General features: G+C 39.4%; 1 long non-coding RNA gene across 1 annotated transcript; it reads right to left on the minus strand.

The window, feature by feature from the left end:
• Positions 1-17,732: 17,732 nt before the first annotated feature.
• Positions 17,733-20,379, minus strand: LOC140528462 (uncharacterized). The gene is made up of 2 exons (XR_011975195.1): positions 20,117-20,379; positions 17,733-18,882 (listed from the first exon to the last, which is right to left on the minus strand). It is a non-coding gene; the product is annotated as an uncharacterized lncRNA (long non-coding RNA).
• Between the last annotated feature and the right edge of the window lie 393 nt (positions 20,380-20,772).

A 20,772-nucleotide genomic window follows, 5' to 3' on the forward strand; every position in this document is an offset into this window, starting at 1 on the left:
GGTTCAATCTCAGAGGGGTTCTGGACTGAGATCCACCCTACTTTAAACCCTTAGCTGGCAAAATGGCAATGCTTTTGGAACTTTGGGGCTATTTGACTCCCAGATCTGCTCATTGCTACCTGTATGACCTTAGGCAAGTCACTCCCAACTTTTTGGATCTCAGTTTCCTCCTTTGTAATGAGATGAGGTTATATTCAGTGATATTGTAGGGCTGCTTCTATGTCCAACATATGACTCTGTGACCCTTTAGACGAGATAGATGCAAGAAACAAGGGACTAAACCAAGGCATTCTTTAAAAACCAGCTAAGTCTCTTTGAACTTAGGTCTTGCTACAGAGTCTCTAAGGGGTCCCCTCTTCCCATGAATTTCAGAAGATAAGTGAGGTAGGAGTGACATCTGTTTGGGGCTAGTTTTCCTTTAAGAGGGCAGGGAGGCCATCCTCAGAATTTTGCTGGCCCACCGTACTAGGGCTTTAATTTTTAATTTGATTTGTTTCACCTTCTGAAGTATAAAAGACCCAGCCAACAGGAAGTTGGTGCCTGAGAAATTTTAGTAAAATTCATTGGTAGTCTAAAATTATGACCCTTCTACGACCTTCCACTTCTTATGACTAGCCTCTTTCAAGTCCAGTGACATCAGACTTGAGCCTTCCCTTCCAGACAAATCTATGAGCCAGGAGATTAGGGAAGTCTCAGCAGGCTGAGCAAATGGAGCCATCCCTTCAAATGAATCCTTTGGGGAATGATGGGAGGAGGTTTTGTGCCCACATCCATAGTAAGTTGGCTGGAGGATAATGATAGCTCTTTCCATTTCAGACTTTCAATTTGGTTTTTGAAACATGGGGTTGATGAGAAGATTGGTGGTATGAGAGAGTTAGTAAAACTATACTGGGCCATGCAAGAAGGGGCAATCAGGATCCTTCTGCCTGACCCAAATTAAGGACATTCCAAAAAGGACCCACAATGGCTGGTTCTTCTTCACACCACCTTGTCATTCTGAGCCACGTAATTCTGTATCCAGATTTGGGAGACTACTGAGATTTTCCCACTCCCAATTTAGGATGAAGGTTAAGGCTCCCCACCCCCCAAGAGGCTCAAGCTAATCTCACAAAGACACAGGCTGTGTATCCTGTCACTATGGCTTAGAAAGCCAGAGGAAAAGAGGGAAACTGGCAACTAGCTATTATTATGCTAAGGAACCTTCAGTAGATCCATAGGAGTAGCCCTGTTTCTACTGGGGTCTTGAGATGAAGACTCTGAAGGGATAGCATACCCTTGAGCAGGTGGAGGTAAATAGAAGACCTGTTTGGGTCTTGGTGTTGGTCACTATTATAGGAATAGATATAATGTGTTCTTAAAAGTCAGAATCTGTATGGGCATTTGTGGAATTACCTATGCTGGCTATTATCAGTAAGACTAAATGGAAACCCTTGAAATTGTCTAAACTGTCTCATTAATTTATCACACCACTTCAAAAAAAATAGTTGTTTGCTATTATTTGGCTATAGTTGCTACTGAATGGATGATGCAGGTCCTTGTCATTACCCTTCCTCTAAGTTGCTCATCATGAGTTGGGGAATCATTTCAGAATCATTAAACTCCTTGAAAATTATAACCAAACCTTAAAAAAAATCTTTCAAGACATCATAAAAGAAAACTTCCTAGACATATTGGAATCAAAAGACAAAGGAAAAATGGGAAGAATCCACAAGTTACCTGAAAGTGACTCCAAATTTAAAATGTCCCCAATGTCATTGCCAAAATCCAGAACTTCCACGTCAAAGGTAAAAGTAGTGCTAGCATCCAGAAATAAAAAGTTGAGTTAGAGTCAGAATCACACAATTTTGTGTTGCAATTACTGTAGAGGAAAGAAAATCTTAGAAAGTGATATTCCAAAAGGCAAAAGATAAAGGTTAACAACCAAAAATAACTTACCTGGCAAGACTGAGCATAACCCTTTAGGGAGAAAATATGGATCTTTAATAGAATAAAATCAAGAATTCCTGATTAAAAAATAAAAGTAAAAATTCTGAAATGAATATACAGGTGTTGAGACACTTAGAAAGGCAAATACATTTGAATAGTTGGAAAGGACTAAATGATGAACAATTTGTCCCTTCAGAATCTCACTATTTTCAAGAATCACAAAAGAAGTTAAGAAAAAACAAATACAGACTGGGGGTCAGGTAAGGGGCATAATTTGTTCTATTTTGATTGTTTAAAAAAAGGAAAGAAAGGGTAAAGGAAAAGGAAGAAGTTAAGAAAGAAAGGAAGAAGTGAGAGGAACTTAGTATTTCTTATAACCAAAATGAATTTGAAGAAAATATAAACATAGAAGAAAGGGCGTGATGAGCAAGCATCTCATGAACTTCACTCATACAAACAAAAGAGGTTTTTTAAAAACACACTCATGTGCGCACGCACACACAGTTTGTTATAGAATAGGTCAAAGTCAGACCTTGCACAGCCCTCCCTCAAAAGTAGGAAAATAGGAACAGGGAGAAAGGAAATAAAGAGGAAGAATAAAGTTGAGGAGGAAATAGAAACAAACCAGATTTAGAGAGTGGATTGGAAAGAGGAATTAAAAGGAAAGAAAAATAGTATTAAAAACAAGTGCAAGGCGATGGGCAAGGTGAAAAGAAAAGGGGCATGAGTAAGAGTAGAAGCAGAACATTTCCATTATAAATTACCAATATTGATTATTGCGGGAGGCAAGGAAGTTCTGTTTTCCACATTGCTAAGAGATAAGAATTGTGACCTAGCATGGATAGGATAGAGATCAAAAACTAATGAGCAGACCCAAGGAGGTGTGTGAGGAAGGGCCTATCAGAGAGGAGAACATGGAGTCACAAGGCCAGGGGACAGTGTGGGGGGAGATCCAAAGTTCAGAAAATAGTATAAGAAACCCCATCTTTCTGAACGTGTTGTAATCATCAGGTAACCTTACTGGGGAGGCTACCCGTCTAATCACAGGGAATGGACATAAAGATTCATAAACGCTTTCCTGATTTCACAACAGGTATTGTCCTTTGTTTAAGGTGAGCATGTTTCTCTCTGTTGGGGGCTTGTTAGATGGGCTCACTTCTAACAATCGTATTTTCTTTCTTTCATCACATTTTTCTTTTAAAAAACGTATTTTTTGTAATTCTGAATTAGACACCAATAAATATGAATATTTCTATGTCTCAAAAAACAGAGAATTGCACATGAAACCACAAGTCTGTTACATAAAGCTTCTTTAAAAAATTTTTTTTAATTTTATTTTTCCCCAATTACATGTAAAAACAATTTTCAGCATTTGTTTTGAAAATTGAATTCCAAATTCTCTCCCTCCCCCCTGTATCAGTAAGCACCCCAACATACACAGGGGGGTCCTGCTACCACAGGTCCTTTGATCTGCTTCTCTAAAAGGAAAGACAACTTTTGAAGGGTTAACAATCACTTTAATCAAGCACAGGTATCAGAGAAAATCAAAATCAAAATTTCAGAGAAAACAGAAATCAACAGTGCTTCCAAACTCCTTGACCATTAACATACATACATCTTTACCAGAGAGGGAAGCCTCAACATCTGGGTTTTCAAAGCCAGGAGGCTGCGTAATGGCTTCCCAGACTCCCATCTGGCAATCAACCCTTCTTCCAAAAACTAAGTCTCAAAGTAAAACCTCACCCTCAGAGTATTTATACACTTTTCAGAGCCAAAGGGCATGACCTTCTGACCCTGTGCCTCAGTAGAAAAAACAAAAGGTACTTGGAACCCTCCTACAAAACAACTCCCCTAATCAAGCTTCCCTCAACCAACAGTCAGTCCCATCAGTGGGTGGGAAAGATCCTCCTTAATCATATTATTCAGAGGCGTTATACTTCTTGGTATAAGCAAAAACAGCAAAAAGAACCTACTTTGCTTGCCCTCACACCTCCCCACCCCCTTATTGAAAAGGTAAGCAATTTTATATAGGCTATACATGTATAATCATACAAAACATATTTCCATATTAGTCAGGTTGTAAAAGAAAACAGATCAAAATAAAAACCCAAGAAAAATAAAAATTTAAAAAATATGCTTCAATCTGTATTCAGACTCCATCCATTCTTTCTCTGGGCATGAATAGCATTTGTCATCACAAGTCTTTCAGAGTTGTCTTGGACCGTTGTATTGCTGGAAGGAGCCATTCACAGTTGGTCATCTTACAATGTGTGTACAATGTTCTCCTGGTTCTACTCAGTGCACTTTGCATCAGTTCAAAAATAAATGCAGAAAAGCAGAAATATTAAGCAAGTACTTTATTGTCCCCAACATAATAAATCATGACTGATAAGGGATTTTAAAGAATTCATGTTTAAGACCAAATAATTTAACAAATAAAACTATAGACAAATATCCCTAATGAATATCAATACAAAAATATTGAATAAAATATTATCAAAATAGAGACAGCAATATATTTAAACACTGATTAAAGTCAGAGTTATAACAGGAATGCAAGGTTGCTTCAATATTAGGAAAACTGTAAATATAATAGAATGTATGGTTAACAAAAACAAAAATTACACAATTATATGAATAGATATAAAATAGATGCAGAAAAATTTTCTAACAAAATGCATCACTCTGTTTTAAAAATACATTAAAATTTAGAAACAAATGGAATTTTCCTTTATATGATATATTACATCCATATAAAAGCAAAAGTCAGTAGTATCTGTAATAGATAAATGCCAGAGACCTTTCTAGTAAGAATAAGAGTAAAGCAATGATTTCCATCGTCACCATTATCATTTGATATAGTTTTAGCTATACTAACTATAGTACTAAGAGAAAAAAAAGAAAGTGAGGGAATAAGTTTAGGCAAAGAGGAAACAAAATGATCACTTTTTGCAGATGATGTGATGGCTTACTTAGGGAACCCTAGAGATTCAACTGAAAATTAATTGAAACAAATTAATTAAACAACTATGAATTGAAATAACTTCAACAAAATTAATGAATGCAAAAGAAACCCACAAAAATCATCAGTCTTCCTGTATCTTATCAATAAACCCCAGGAGGAAAAGACAAAAAAGAAATTTCATTTAAAAGAACTACAGAATGTATAAAATACTTGGGAACTTAATTACCAAGATGCACAGGAATTATATGAATGCAAATCTCTACTGAAATACAGGAGATATTGTTCATAGCTGAGCCGTGTTAATATAATAAAAATGAGAATATTACTTAAATTAATTTGAAGAATCAGTGCCATACCAATCAAAGTAACAAAGAATTACATCATAACAAGAAAAAAACTATAACAAAATTCATATAGAGTTTGGGAAAAGGTCAAGAATCTCAAAAGAAATAGGAAGGAAGAGGTGGTACCAGAAAGATATCTCAAAACTATATTACAAAATAGTAATCATCAGAACTATTTGGTACTGGTTAAAAAATAAAAATGTTTATCTGTGGTACAGGTTAGATAAATGCATAAGATCTAAAAGTTAACATTGTAGCACAGGGTTTAATCCAAAGACCCAACTACTGAGATAAGACAAATACTGCTGGAGACTCTAGAAAGCAATCTGGCAAAAATTGAGATTGGACCAATTTTTCACACAGCATCTCACAATAAGCTCCAAAGTTAAATGTGACCTAGATACAAAGGGTCATACCGTACACAAATTAGACAAACATGGAGAAGGATAACTTTCATCACTATGGAAAGGGGAAGACTCTATAACCAAACAAAGGGATAAGTAAGAGATGGTCATAGCAGATAAAATGGACAATTTGAAGTACATAAAACTGAAAATGTTTTGCACAAACAAAATGCAGTTAAAATTAGAAATGAGACAGTTAACTGAGGGAAAATCTTTAAAGCTTTGAGCTCTAAGATGTATATGAAATTGATTAAAAATGTATAAGATTAAAAAAGCTATCACCTAATAGATAAATGGCCAAAAGACATAAACAAGCAATTATCAAAAGAAAAAAAGGCAAGCTATGTCCATTCACTAATGATGAGAGAAATGCAAATTAAAATTCTTCAGTTCTACTTCAGATCCATCCTATTGGCACAGCTGATCAAATGTTTTTTAAATGACAGCTGTTGGAGGAGTTGTAAAGGTAAAGTATATTAGTCAATTGTCATTGGTGGAGCTGTGAATTGGCCCAGCCATTCTAGAAAGCAGTTTGGAACCAAATGAGCACAATTATTGACCCTGCAATGCCACTACTAGGCTTATTCACCAGCGAGATCAAGGAAGAGGAAAAGGACATATATATATGAAAATATTTATGGCAGCACTTTTTGCAGTAGCAAAAAGCTGGAAACAGAGTTAGTGTCCATCAATTGGTTGTGCAAATTATAGTATATGAATGTAATGGAATATTGTTGTTCTATAAGAAAGTACAAGAGGAATGGATTCATAAAAACTTTAGAAGATTTATATGAATTGATACAAAGTAAAGTGAACAGAACTAGAATGGTGTATACAATGATTAGAGCACTGTAAAGACAAACAATTCTGGGAGACTTCAGAACTGACAGATTCAATGACCAGCCATGACTTTAGAAGCTAAATAATGAATCATGGTTCCCATTTCTTGACAGACAGGGGATGGACTAGAAGGGCAGAATGATATGTACCTTTTCAGTCAATGTATGGACTTGTTTTGCTTGACTATACTTATTGTTACAAGGGACCACAGTTACTTTTTTCCCAAGGAGAAAATTCTGGGTGGGAGAGGGCATTAGTAAGAGAAATGGGGGAAAAATGGAAAATAAAAGATAGTGAATTTTTTTTGTAAAACACAGAAGAAAGCAGAAAGAAGTTCAGAGCGGGGCATAGGCTAGCAGGACAGTTTCAGAACTGCTATATTCAATCTATTACAACTTTTTATAAAAGGTAAGCTCTTTATGGTAGGGATTTGCTACTTCATGTAGAATTCTCTTTTTCTGTGTTTGTGTTTGTTTTTTTTTTGTTTTTGTGAAAGAGGGGATGGACACATACACAGAGCACCTCTGATGCTACATTGAAGAGTCAGGGAAACCCGCTTCCGGAAAGGCTGTGATGACTTGTAATAGAAGTATTGTGATATATATGTAGAAATTCTGTAACTGATTCTGGTCTGGTAACAATGTGGTGGGCAGCATCAGAACTCAAGGCACCTTCAAAGACCTTAGTTGACCTCAGTTTTTTTTTTCTTTCTTTCTTGGTGGATTTTCTATGGAATCCAGAGAGATGACACTGAAAGGTCAAAGGCCTTGGGTCCTCTCCCTCCAAAGATGACATGTAGACCCGTGAAATGAGTCTTGGTGTTTGTCCTTTTGTTTTATGTTAAAGAATTAAGAGGCTTCCACTTTGTGAGTTTGAAAAGTCAGGAGAATGAGATGTCAAGGAGTCTGGGCATCTGAGCGTCCAATTGTCCAGTACTTAGGGAGTTTAGGAGTTGAGTTCATTTTGGGTTTTGCCACCAGCCGCATTAATAATGCCCCAAACATGGAGAAGCAACTTTAGAACCTAGCCCAGCAGTAACTGACATGAGGTCTTATCCAGTGGAAACTTGAAAGGACCGCTTCTGTGTCCAAACTATGCTGAGTTTGAATCTACTCTATCCAAAGATTGAGGTTGTATAGGATACCTCAATCTGCCTCAGAGGTCTTGGGGAGAAATGTTGTACTTTTATTCTTGCAATATTTTCAAAGTAAAAATCCCAGTCTAAAATTTAATTGCTATTAAGTGGTTAAAGGGACCTGGGACTCTACTTTCTAGTGGTTAAGAGTGGGGGAGGCGAAACATAATCACTAGGGATACAGGGATTGAGTTAATAGCATTAGAGAAGAGATACTTTAGCTCCTCAGGGTTACCCTTAGATCGTTGAGGGGGGAGTGTAGCTGACCTGAACTTGAGATTGTGACAGGAGCTCATACAAGACAAAAATTGGGCTCTTTGCATTTGCGGGAACTCAGAGAGGCACTCCACTCAGAATCTTTGGGGTTTTTTGGATACCCTGATTTTCAGGATTTTAGAGAAATTAGCAAGTTTTTTTTAGCTTTTTTGAAGGCATCTTCTGTTCTGATTCCAAAACTACAGCCAATCAAAATGGCTGCTCTTTTTTTATATAGTTACCAGACTAGAAACTAGACTCTGAATTTCCACACATACTCCAAAGTATCTCTAAGCAGATCCATTATAGGTCATCATCACTCTTCTGGAAACAGGCTTCAGAAGAGTCTTACATGTTCTAGTCATTATATTTATATATGGAGATGTTGTTTGTTGACATTTGTCAGATTTATAACAACAAAAGAGAACAATAATTTTAAATAAATTGAGCCTATGACTGGAGTTGGTAGGTTGAGAACACAAAGTTCCCCAAGTGTAGGATGGGTGCTTGAGGTCAGAGATGAAGATTTTTAGAAATTTGGAAGCATAATCTATGCTTTACTCCTAGATCTATATCAAACCCTGGGCCAATAGATGCCATGAACTGTGTAACCTTGGAGAGGATGGAGGGAGAGGAGGAAGGAGTAGTCTAAAAATCTGTAGACAAGGGACCCTCTGAAGAGCAGTAAGGACACTATAGCCTTTGAGAAAACCAGCACCTGTCTTGAATATCATTTGACAGAGCCATGTGTCAGGTAGCTTGAAGGTAATGCCAGCTTGTTCTCAAGTTATTTATATATTATACTCCCCTGCTAGTTGATTAAGTAAATGAATAGTTAATTATGATTTAGAATATTTACTTTTCTCCTGGTTAATAAGTGCTATTTTAAATGACAAATATACTTCCAGTTTAATTGCATATTGCTTCATTTTTGGCAATGTTTATATATAAACTAACCTTTGTACAGAATCTCATCAGAGGACTGTCCTCTGTCCTACCACTATCATACAAGTTACATTTTCACAGCAACTCTAACCAATGACTGATCAGTATTGCCAACCAGTTCATTTGAAAATCTATCAGATAGAGTAATAAAAACAGAAGCAAAGGATGAGCCTTAAATCAGAAAGCAGCTTTGATATTACAGTGAGAAGCAATATTCATTAGATTGTGAGCTCCTCAAGCTCAAGAACTACCTTTTGTCTTTTCTTTGTTTTTTCCAGCACTTAGCACGGTGCCTGGTATAGCTGGCACTGAATAAATGTTTATTGGCTGATAAAAGGTTTGTTTTTGATGGCCCATGATAATTTCATGATGACTGGTAATGTGCATGCCAAGTGATCATGGGTTCCAAATAGTCTGATAATTGCACTGAAAGAACACAAACATTTACTAACAGCTTGATCAGGTGGTGATGAGGTACAATTACAGAGGGAATAAGGATTCTACTCTGATGCAATGTACAGAACAAATGAGGATATGTGCAGGTGCCTAAACATCCTTTGGGAATTGGTTCATACCTGAGTATCGAATTCTTTTGACATTTTGGAAACAATTTGATGACAGGTTGAAAAGCTGCAAGAATACCTTGTGCTCGGTCAGAAATGGTCAGAATTTGATGTAATCACTGCAGGAATGCAAAGCTATGCATGTGATCATAATGGCTTCAAATCATTCCAGAAACAAACCAATAATGCGTCAAACCTGCACACACTTGTTGTCACAGAGGGAAAATATCTGTAACATATTTGGACAATTACTCACTACTTGAAGTATCATTAAAGAATTTAACGTGGAGACTATCCCTGGTGGAATGGATGGATGAGAACAATCTGTTCCAACATATTGGAACAGCCATAAAGGTGGACGAACTACTTAGATCTTGATCAGACATCAAAGACGCCACAGTTATCGACTGCATCCCAGGCCATGCCAGTCGTCCTTTTGTCTTGCCAAAGGACTTTGATGACTCTGGAAGAGAGAATCAGGCTGCAACTTTGCCTCATTAAAATCTTAATTTAAGGACAAGTTAAGACATCACCCTTGATAGCCTTGGTTCCCTTCCAGAACCAAGGATGAACAATGCCAACAAACACCGTCACAGATTCCGAGAATGAGAGAGTGCTTTCTGTTTCTGTTCTTCATATATCTTCTCAGTAAATATCTCTTTGTAAAAGTTAACTGACTTTAACAGCTTAATTTGATAACTGTGTGGAAGTCTCTGTGGCTGCTGTGTTGTGCTGTGGAGAAGGGAGATAGCTTTCTGAGTCTCAGAAAGAGAGATCTCAACTTCCTCAAGCTGGTATCACACTAAGACTCAACTCCTCACCCCCACCCCAAACCACCCCTTGGGGAGAAGCATCCATTGCCATCTTTGACCAGGAAGTAACATCTTCAGCTGAGCACGGAAGGGAAGAAAAGAAGTGTTTATTAAGCACCAGTGCCAGGTCCTGGGCTAAGCTCTTTTAAAATCATTACCTCAGTTGATCGTCACAACAACCCTATGAGGTAGATGCTAATGCTTACTCCATCTTTACAGTTGAGGAAACCAAGGCAGTCAGAGGTTGTGACAAGCTTAGAGTCACACAGGTAGTGAGTGTCTGAGGTGGCATTAGAACTCACAATTTCCTAACTCCAGGCCCAGCAATCTATGAACTACACCACCCAGCTGTTGAGAACTTGAGGGTGAGGGGAGATAAAAACATAGAAGGAATTAAGCTCAAAGTCATTGTTCCAGATAGCAGTGAAATTTACTTCAAAGTGAAAATTGCAACATACCTCAAGAAACTTAAAGCATCATACTGTCCAAAACAGAACGTTCCAAAGAACTCAGGTTTCCCTTTGGAGGTCAAACAAATGCAGATAGTCATTTTCCAACAGAGCTGGCTATGAAGGAAGAAGATGTGATCCAAGTTTATCTGGAACAGACAAGTTTATCAGGAATGACAGGGGGTCATTTAGCAGTTTAGATTTTTTTTTCTTCTTTTTCCTTAATTCTTTTTTTTTAATTAAACATACAATAATTCTTTTGTAATCTATTATTTGATACTGACTGAATTGAAAGTGGTCCCCTGTCTCTGGGGCTCTTCAAAGTCTGGTTATTTTGGATTCTGGTCCTCATTGTACACTGTAATTTGTTTTCATTGTTCTGATCTCTTGTGGTCAAGCCACAGCTTCCTGCCTGCTTCCCTACCATCTTTTTTGAAATACAAGGATGTACAGACATGTCACACTTGCTATAATCGTATCTCGTAGTCTTGATAGTGATTAAGTTTCCAGAGCTAGTGGCAACTGGTGATACGGTGAATAGATCTCTGAGTCTGGAGTCAGGAAAATCTGAATTTAAATCTGACCTCAGTCATTTACTAGCTGTGTGATCCTGGGCAAGTCGCTTAACCTTGTTTGTATCAGTTCTCTCATCTGTAAAATGAACTGGAGAAAGACTTGGGTCTGAATAGGGTCACAAAGAGTCCAACATGACTAAAAAATGTCTGAACAACAGTAATCTCTGGGCAGGTTGCTTAATCTCCCTTTCCTCAGCTATAAAATGAAAATAAGAATATCAGAATTGTTTGAGGATCAAATGAGATAATATTTGTAAAAAGCACTTAACCTAGTGCTTGGCCCATAGTGGGTGATATAAAATGCTTATTCCCCTCCCTCCACATTCTTAGGAAGGGTTCTAAACGACTTTTCTGTTTTCCCTGAAGTTTTGCTGGGCTATTGCTTCGCTCCTGGATGGCTGTTTTCAGTGGATGATAAAAGTCTGTTGGAGGACTGAGCTGTGAGAAAATGATGTTTACTTAATTTGAAACTACTTTTTAAAAACACATTTGATGATCTGGATCAGAAGAGTAACCAGATTGGAAATAGAGGTGACAGATTAGGTAAGAGTCAGAGAGTAATAACTCCAGAGATCCTTGACTGAAGAAACAAAAATACTGCAAGAGCCCAGAAAAGTTCTAATTCTCCAGTAGCAATTAAAGGGTGCATGGTTGCATATGTATAATCTCTATAAAATTGCTTACCATCTCAGGGAAGGGGGAGGGAAGGAGGGAAGGGAGGGAAGGAGGGAGGAGAGAGAGAATTTGCAACTCAAAATTTTCAAAATTGTTAAAAAATTATTTTACTTGTAATTGGGGAAAAACATAAAATAGTATTCGAAAAAATAAGGGATGCCGAATTGTATATAGCCCATCACTGCTATATTTTTACTTTTTTTTCTTGCCAAGACACTAATCACTGGGTCAATCGATGGTAGGAGAAAGTGATAACGGTACTCCGAGATTGGTAGTGAGGAGAACACACCAGAATGGAGACTTCAGCAAATCAAAGTAGGATAAAAACTCCTAGAATCCTGAGGGGGAAACATAGCCAGCCTTGTCCTAGGGACCTCAAGTGCTAGTGGGCTTTTGGATCAGGAGAATAAACCCAAAGTCTCACCACATTTGTGTATTTTATGTCTCTGTATTTGGATGTTGATGGGTTCCTATGAATCATTTATATCTTTCGCATTTTCTGTGATGGATGAAATAAAAATCTGTCCCATCCATAATACCCATAATATACTTTAAATGTCTGTGTGGGTGTTGGGAACTTTGTTGCTCACATTTGAGGAAACTTAGAGTTCTACCTAAGTCTTATTTTGGAGATTTTCCTGGATTAACTCCAGGGGAGAAAATGACAAAGAAACTGACCCTCATGGAATTCTGGCCCCAGTTCAAATGAACCCAGAGTCCTAGGAGGAGGAAGGTTGTGGGTCATGGGCTATACCCCCAAGGGGTCAGGCCTCAGAATAGAACTTTGTCCGTATGACTCCAGTCACTGGCATATTTTAAGGGCTGCTGGTCAAGTTCCCCATTCACCTCCAACCTGCACTGATTGAGAAACTCACAGCCATGGCAACGAGGGTTGGCAAGATGCAGGTCTCTTGCCTCACCCTTCCCCTAAGAGATAGCTTTTAGTTTAAAAGATAACCTTCAGTTCTTATTTCTTCAAAGAGCACAAAGTTGGGGAAATCTTTCCCTATTGGAGACTGGTGCTAGAACCCTTGAATTCAACTCTTAAATTTGGAATTCCCTGAGGCATCTCCTAAAACTGCTGAAGCTGCTGCCCGGGAAATTTCCTTTCTATGGCTGGGAGACTAGTTTACAGGAGCATGGCTACCTAGAGAATTTTTCATCTCCTTCCCCTCCTCACTCCTCACCTTTACTTAAGAGTTTGGTTCAGGAACAGTATCCCTGAATTTCTCCTCTCAATACAAGCATATCAGTCAATCAACAAGTATTGATTAAGCACCTACTATATACCAGCCACTGTGCTAGGCTCTAGAGATACAAATGCCAAGAATGAAAAAATTCCCACTTGCAGGGCCAAAGTGACATCACTATGAAGTCAAGTTTCAATGTGTCCAACTGCGGCTGATCAGACCCATACAAGCTCAGAATGATCTACCACAGACTGGGCACAGATATTCCATGTGAACATTTGGGGTGGATACTACAATGATTGACAGGAGGTAATGGTATCAAGCACACATGTAGAACAGTGACAGTGAGAAGACTGGAGGAAAGCAGGAAAGAGCAGGAGATAATGTCAAGGGGTTTTGAGATGAAAGAAAAAGGAGGGAACTCATATGAAATGAGTTCAGTTTTCTCAGTAAAATCAAAGGGAAGGTCTTCTGCCAAGAAAGTAGATGTCTGTCAATGCCATGTTTTTTTCTGCAGTAAGTCACCATTATTGCTTGGGAAGGAGAGAAAGGAAGAAACCCCCTCTCCATCTCTTGTGGAACTTCAGAGAAAGGTACAAGTAGAAGGGCAAGTCCTGAAAAGTGAAAAGTGAGCATATCTTCCATGCATTGGACCATAAATAGAAAAGTCGCCCCATGAAAGAGATTCTGTGAGTTCTTAGTAAGGAGGCAATGCATATGTCCACCTCAAGGGTGCCCTTGAGATACCTCTAATCAAAGATCCTTACCCATTAATCACATCAGGATGACTAAAGAACTCATCAGATTGTCTCCTAACCACTCTCCCTTATGTACAAATAAGAGAAACAGACAGACTATCATTTCTTCTCTTTTCATGGGCATGGTACCATATGCTGGTCTAAGAGATGTGGACCCTGAGGAACTAACCTACTGGATATTATGGAGCAAAGACAGTCGTGGGTCACTCTTACTAGAACCTATTGGCTACAGAATATATTGCTTTGCAAGTATCACTGAACAAAAGTGGAACCAAGGACCTCTGTTCCATTGAGGGTACTGATTACCCCCATTCACCTTGACATCGTTAGTTCATCGCCCAGGTGCTAAGTGTGGTGAGACATTCCTATTCCCTCCTCTTCCTTTCCCCCATTATTTTTATTCCTAACTCTGTTCACCCAACCCCAGTGAAAACAGGGTAACAATGCCATATAGTAGGAGAAATTGGGGAACTCAGAGAAGTGTTGAAATTTCATTCTACTGATGGATGAAAAGTCCTACTGCTCCATGCTCTGGAAAGAAATTCAGTGGCTCATTCAGTGAAGGGCAACACATTCAATTGAATTCAACAAACATTAAGTGCCTACTATGGACAAGGCACTGAGTAAGATGAAAAAAATAAAATAATCTCTACTCTTGAGGAGTTTAGATCCTACTGGAAGGGAAGCAACATAGAGAATAACAAAGACAAAGCTTAGAATCATAGCATCATAGATTATCAGAGCTAGGAAGGTCCTAAAAGATTGACCAGTCATTTCACAGAGACTGCCATGGACATCAAAGAGAGGTCAAGTGCACTGCCTCCCAGCCACAGTGGAAATTATTGTCATGGAATTATAAAAACAGGTTGTGTTTTATTTTTTATTATTATTTTAAAATTTTTTGAGTTCCAAATTCTCTCCCTTCCACCACCCCCTTTCCCACCCATTGAGCAGGCAAGAAGTACAATAACCAACATTTATATGAAGTCACGCAAAACATATTTCCACATTAGCTATACTGCAAAAGAAAAAAGAAAGGAAGAAAGAAATATGTATGTTTCAATCTGCACTCGGTGCCCATCAGTTCTCTCTCTAGAGGTGGATACATTTTTCATCATGAATACTTTGAACTGTTGTGGATTGTTGTATTGGTTAGAAAAATTAGTCTTTCATAGTTTATCATCACACCATTGCTGCTGTTGTATACGATGGTCTCCTAATTCTGCTCACTTCACTTTGCTTCGGTTCATATAAGTCTCCCCAGGTTTTTCTGAACTCATCCCTGTGGAGGAAAGGAAGATTCTCCCCAGTCCCTAGAATGACTGCCACATGACCTAACACAAGGAATGTAATTTAAAGTTGATATGCTTAACTGGGAGTGCCAGGGGAAGCAGCAGAATTAAAGAAACATGTAGCCAGGGTGAAGAGACCCTTATCTTAAGAGTCATAAAAGTCCTTAAGGGAAAAAGTGTCTGTGTTCAAGGACCTGACCCGTCCTTGGGCACATATATCAAAGTCAACAGCTAGAACTTTTGGCCAGAGTACCTTCTTTGTTCTAACGGTCCTCTTTTCCCTGAAGTTATATGTATTAAGGACTGAATGAGAGAGGGATCTTTGGAGGGCTTTGCTGCAGAAATGGGAACACTTGCTTCTACTCTGCCTGTCAGGATCTTTGCCGACTGCTGCCCCTTTCGGTCTCCCCTGTCGCCAAAATGTTGGAGCTCAGACTTGGCTGGTGATGTATACTTTTTCTTTTTCTATTCTGTCTTAACTATTATCTACTGTTTATGTGTATACACTTGCTAACTTGCATTATTTGTAGTGATAAAACTTAATTGTCTTAAGCTTGTTTTAGTGCATGTCATTGTTATCTTAAGATCCAAACCTAAAGTACTGCACAGTCTACGTAATCCTTTTCAATTACAATTCCTCTTATCATTTCTTACAGTTCAATAGTATTCCATTCCAATCATATACCACAATCATTCCCTATCAGATGGATATGCCCTCAGTTTCCAATTCTTTGCCACCACAAAAAGAACTGCTATAAATATATGTGTACATATGAATTTTTTTCCTTTATTTTTTTTTTCTTGATCTCTGGCATACAGACTTAGTGGTGGTATTGCCGGGTCAAAAGGAGAGCACAGTTTTATAGCCCTTTAGGCGTGGTTCCAAATTGTTTTCCAGAATGTTTGGATCGGTTCACAACTCCATCAACAATGATTCAGTGTCCCTATTTTTCCATATCCCCTTCAGCATTTGTCATTTTCCTTTTCTAGCATTTTAGCCAATATGATAAGTGTGAGGTAGGACCTCAGAGCTGCTTTAATTTGCATTCTCCAAACAATAGAGATTTAGAGCAAATATTCAGCTGCCCCTCATGCTGGACTGAAGTCTTGACTCCCTTACACATAAACCTTTTAGAAACCCTAGTTTCCTTCAGAGTTCAGCTCAAATGTCACCTCCTTAGAAATAATAATAATAGCAGGTAGCATTTATATAAAATGCTTTAAGGTTTACACACAGCTTTCCAAATATTATCTCATTTGATCCTCACAACCCTGGGAGACAGGTGCTATTATTATTCCCATTTTACAGATGAGGAAACTGTGGCAGAGATTAAGTGACTTGCTCAAGATCATGCAGTTAGTGTTTGAATCAAAAGTTGAAGTCAGGGCTTTCTGACTTCAGGTCCAGTACTCAATCTACTTTGCTAGCCACCTGAGGTCTTTCCTATTCCCTCCAGCTGCTAATTCCTCCTCCCCACCAAGGGAAATTACCTGATATTTTGCATATTTATTTATTTATTTTGCATATATGTTTCATACTGGGAAGGGAGGGAGAAAGAAGGAAGGTCTTTAAGATTCTGTCCTTGGTTCTGATCCAGATTCGTCAGTGTTTTGCTGGTAACTAACAACCACCAGTGTGCAATACGCAAATATGTTTTCCTCCCTCCCCACTCCGCCAACATAAAATCCTTGAAGGCAGATACTGTTTCATTTTGGACATTGTACCTATAGTACAATTCCCTGACACAAAGTTGATGCTTAATAATTCCTTTGGATTTATGTGGAAGAGGGTTAGGTACATTTTGATTGGTTCCAGGCAGCAAAACTAAGAGGAGTAGTAGTGAGAGAGACAGATGGAGGCTGGATATGGAAAAAACATAACTACTGGAGTTGACCCAAAGCAGAATGAATGGGTTGACTGGTACAGTAATCAGTATTCCCCTGATTGTCTGTGCTTCTGACTTTTATGGACTTTAAAACAGCAGACCCAGCTGCAGTCTCACCCAGGAGACTTCTCAGCACCTGGGTCATCCTCAGCTGGGAATAACCATCCTCCCATGTAGCCTTCTCACTCTAGCACATCCTCCTCCCATGCCATGCTTGGCCCTAAAATCTCCCATTGGTGAATCCCTCCTGGTGCCTCCATTTTGGGTTGGCCAACCTTCATTCCCCACCTGGCTGGGTTTCTGATTTTCTGGACTTCCACACCATGCCTCTGCGTCTGTACCTCACCCCAACCTTTTTTAGTTCCCTTTTGTGTCTTGTTCATCCCCCTTAGAATGGAAGCTCTTTGAGGGCAGAGACTGTCCTGTTTTACTTGTGTTTGTATCCCCGGTATTTAGCACAGTGCCTGGCATATAGTAAGCATTTAATAAATGCTTGTTGCATGCCTGTCTAAGGGGTGCCCTCTTGCAGGAGGTCTTCAAGCAAAAGCTTGATGGTCATTGAATATAGTATGGACAGGATTCTTGTTCTGGTTGTCTCAATAGATTTAATAAAGGTAAATTGAGGTCCAGAAATCTGAGCTTTATCAATTGATTGGGAAGATGTGAACCCACGGGTCAGTGCTGTCAGTGACCCAAAGGAAGAGGCACAGATTCTATATATATAAATATATATGTATATGTTTAACAAAGAACAGAACCGGATAGGTGAGTTTTAGGGCTGGCAGCATCATGGGAGTGAAGACAACATGATCGGTTATATTAAGAAAAGAGCACTAACACTCAGATAGGGCCAGAAACTATGCTTCTCTGTCTTAGAGGAAAGTTTGATTGATCTATGGGATCTATCTGCATCCTGCAGCCACAGGGATAGCAGACTCCCTGACTCCTAAGAGGTAGTTAATTGTACAAGACAGGCAAGAATGGACAAAATATCTTGTGGAAATATATCCAGTCGGCTTGTAGGCGTTCAAAGATAGCAAACAGATGTCACAGAATTTTTCAGGAGCTGAATTTATAAAGGATAACAAGTTTTCTTTTAACTAACTCAGCTGAACTTGTGTGACTAAGAAATGTTCATTGTTTGAGTCCACTTGCAAAATCAGAGATAGTGGACCAAACCCCTTGGTATCTACCTGCATCCCTCAGGGATAGAAGATTTTCTTGAGGCAAGAATAAGACAGTAATTAGTAGGAGAACTGGATTTTTAAACTTAACTCATTATAGCCAGCTGAATTTCTGAACTAAGTTCAGAGACAAAGAACCATGTCTTAGGTAGTTATAGGACAAAATCGATTAACTGTAAATAGGATCAATGAAAAAAGATACAGAATCAATTTAGAGTGTTCAAGGTACAGGCTGGATTAGGTGACCTCTACAGTCCCTTTCAACTCCGATATTCTGTGAAACTGATTTATTACAAAGGCAAAAATTAAAGAGTCCTTATCCTCAGGGAGTTTACAATCTACTGCACAAAAGATAGAATACTGCATGTCTCTCGTCATTTTCTTTGTTCTTTGGAATAAAATTATGTGAAGTTATTTTGATCAATAATCTGGTGATTTGAGATTTAAATTACTCAACCCTGGGAAACAAAATCAGAGGATAGAACTGGGACCTTGAGCTAATAGAAGCAGGACAGAAAGGGCTGTGGAGAGGGCACAGAGTGTGTGATATGTCTCTGATTTCCAGGTGACACTGAGCTTGTACTCTGTTTCACACATTCTCACAAGGGTGTAGGTGACTGAGTTGGCCTTCAGAGAGAATGATCCTGGCCCACTCTTGGAGGTCTGCGTTAGGATGTCCTTCACCTGGAAGAAAAGGATTTATGCTATATATAGGCCATTAAGATGACCAACTCAAAGGTCATTTCCAACTTGAAGACTCCATGATGTCCAACAGATTTAAAGACACTGAGACCAAGCTCTGTCTTCCCCTTCCCTCTTTTTCTGCGTCTTTTCAGTTCCCTCAACTCTAGAGGCCCCTAATCCAATCTGTACCCATACAAGAATCCCAATTGCATCATACCTACCCACTCCAGTGACAGACATAGCCAGGAGGGGCCATGTTCTGAGTCCTCTCTCTCTCTGACCAAGCCGGGGTGCCTCTTTTTCATTTGAAAAGCAGCAGCAGCTCTTTTTCCACACCCCTCCTCCCTATCCCCCAGCCTCAGAGCTCCTTCCCAAGGAAACCCAGACTATCTGACCAACTTCATCGCCTCAGACAAGACCCCCTCCTCCACAGCCATGGCCAGCAGCTTCTGTTGTAACTCTTTTAGTTCTGCGGGCAGAGAGCAGAGGTAGATGAAGAAGAAAAGGGTGTGGGTCTTGCTTCCCAGATTAGGTCACAGGCTGGTAAGCACTATAAGGTAACTCTTCAGGGGCAGCTAGAAATGTTGGATGGGGAGTCATCCAGCTGGGATAATAATAATAGGTAGCATTTACATAGCACTTTAGGGGCAGCTATGTGATACAGCAGAGAGAGCACAAGGCTTGGAATCTAGGAAGACTCATCTTCATGAGTTCAAATGATCTCAGATGCTTCGTAGCTGTGAGACCCTGGGAGGCTCTCACTTGACCCTCTTTGCTTCAGTTTCCTCATCTGTAAAATGAGCTAGAGTAGGAAATGACAAACCCCAAATAGAGTCGCCAAGTATTGGACATAACTGAAACAACAGTCCTATAAGGGAAAGGCTATTATTAACCCCATTTTACAAATGAGGAAACTGAGGCTGAAAGAGGTTAATTGACTTGTCCAGGATCACCCAAATAGTAAGTGTCTGATACAGGATTCAAACTCAGGTCTTCCTGACTCCAGGTCCAGAACTCTACCAAATGTAACACCAAGGTGCCTAGGCTGGGTTGGGAAGGGGGCCCTGTCAACCTCCCAGAGGCCAGTCAAAAGAGGAATATAGAAGTGGCCCCCTTATCTCTGTGAAATGACAGTTTATTCAAAGAGGCAGTGGGAGGAACAATCAGCTCCCCAAATAAATGCTGGCCTGACTCCTCACCCACCTCCAAGATCCCATCCTAACCCTTTTCTCACCTGTCAGTGCCTCAAGAAAGTACAGCATGGCATCACCCCATTGTGACATGGAGCTCCCACAGTCATTAAACAGGATGCTCAGGAGAGGGACCAAGGTCACATTTACCTGGTGGTCAAGAGAAGGATGAGAGGAAACAAAGGTGTGACTCTGTGGTCCTCTCAATTACCCCACAAAACAACTCTTTGAAATTCTACCTGAGCATTGCCCACATGCCCTACTGCTCACCCCTCCTCTCCAGCCAAGCTGGGATGAGTATGTAGGGGGGCCTCTCACCTTTTCCTTCACTTCCCTTAGTGTCCCATCCTTCAGATGCCTCCTATGCAAGTTGTGTCCTCAAGATATGCACTTTGTAGCTCTTGCCCTATGGGGGAAACAGGGTAAAAATCTTATGGGAAGAATGGGAATGGGCAGCCCTGGTGTAATCTGCAGAGACCCCTGACCACCCTCCCAACCAAAGCAGCCTCTACCTTTTCCTATCCCAAAGGCACAGCCTCACCGATGGGGCAAAGACTCCTTTCCTTCCTGGGAGATCTCAAGGGAGTTTAACTTGAAATCACGCCCTGTAGAGAACTCAGCTTTCCCATCTAAGGATGTGACTTGGGATATATTTAATGTAATATTCATCTTCATTTTCACATTGTCCTCAATCCTATAA

Source organism: Notamacropus eugenii, chromosome 2, assembly GCF_028372415.1.
Source record: "Notamacropus eugenii isolate mMacEug1 chromosome 2, mMacEug1.pri_v2, whole genome shotgun sequence".
Classification (NCBI taxonomy): Eukaryota; Metazoa; Chordata; class Mammalia; order Diprotodontia; family Macropodidae; genus Notamacropus; species Notamacropus eugenii.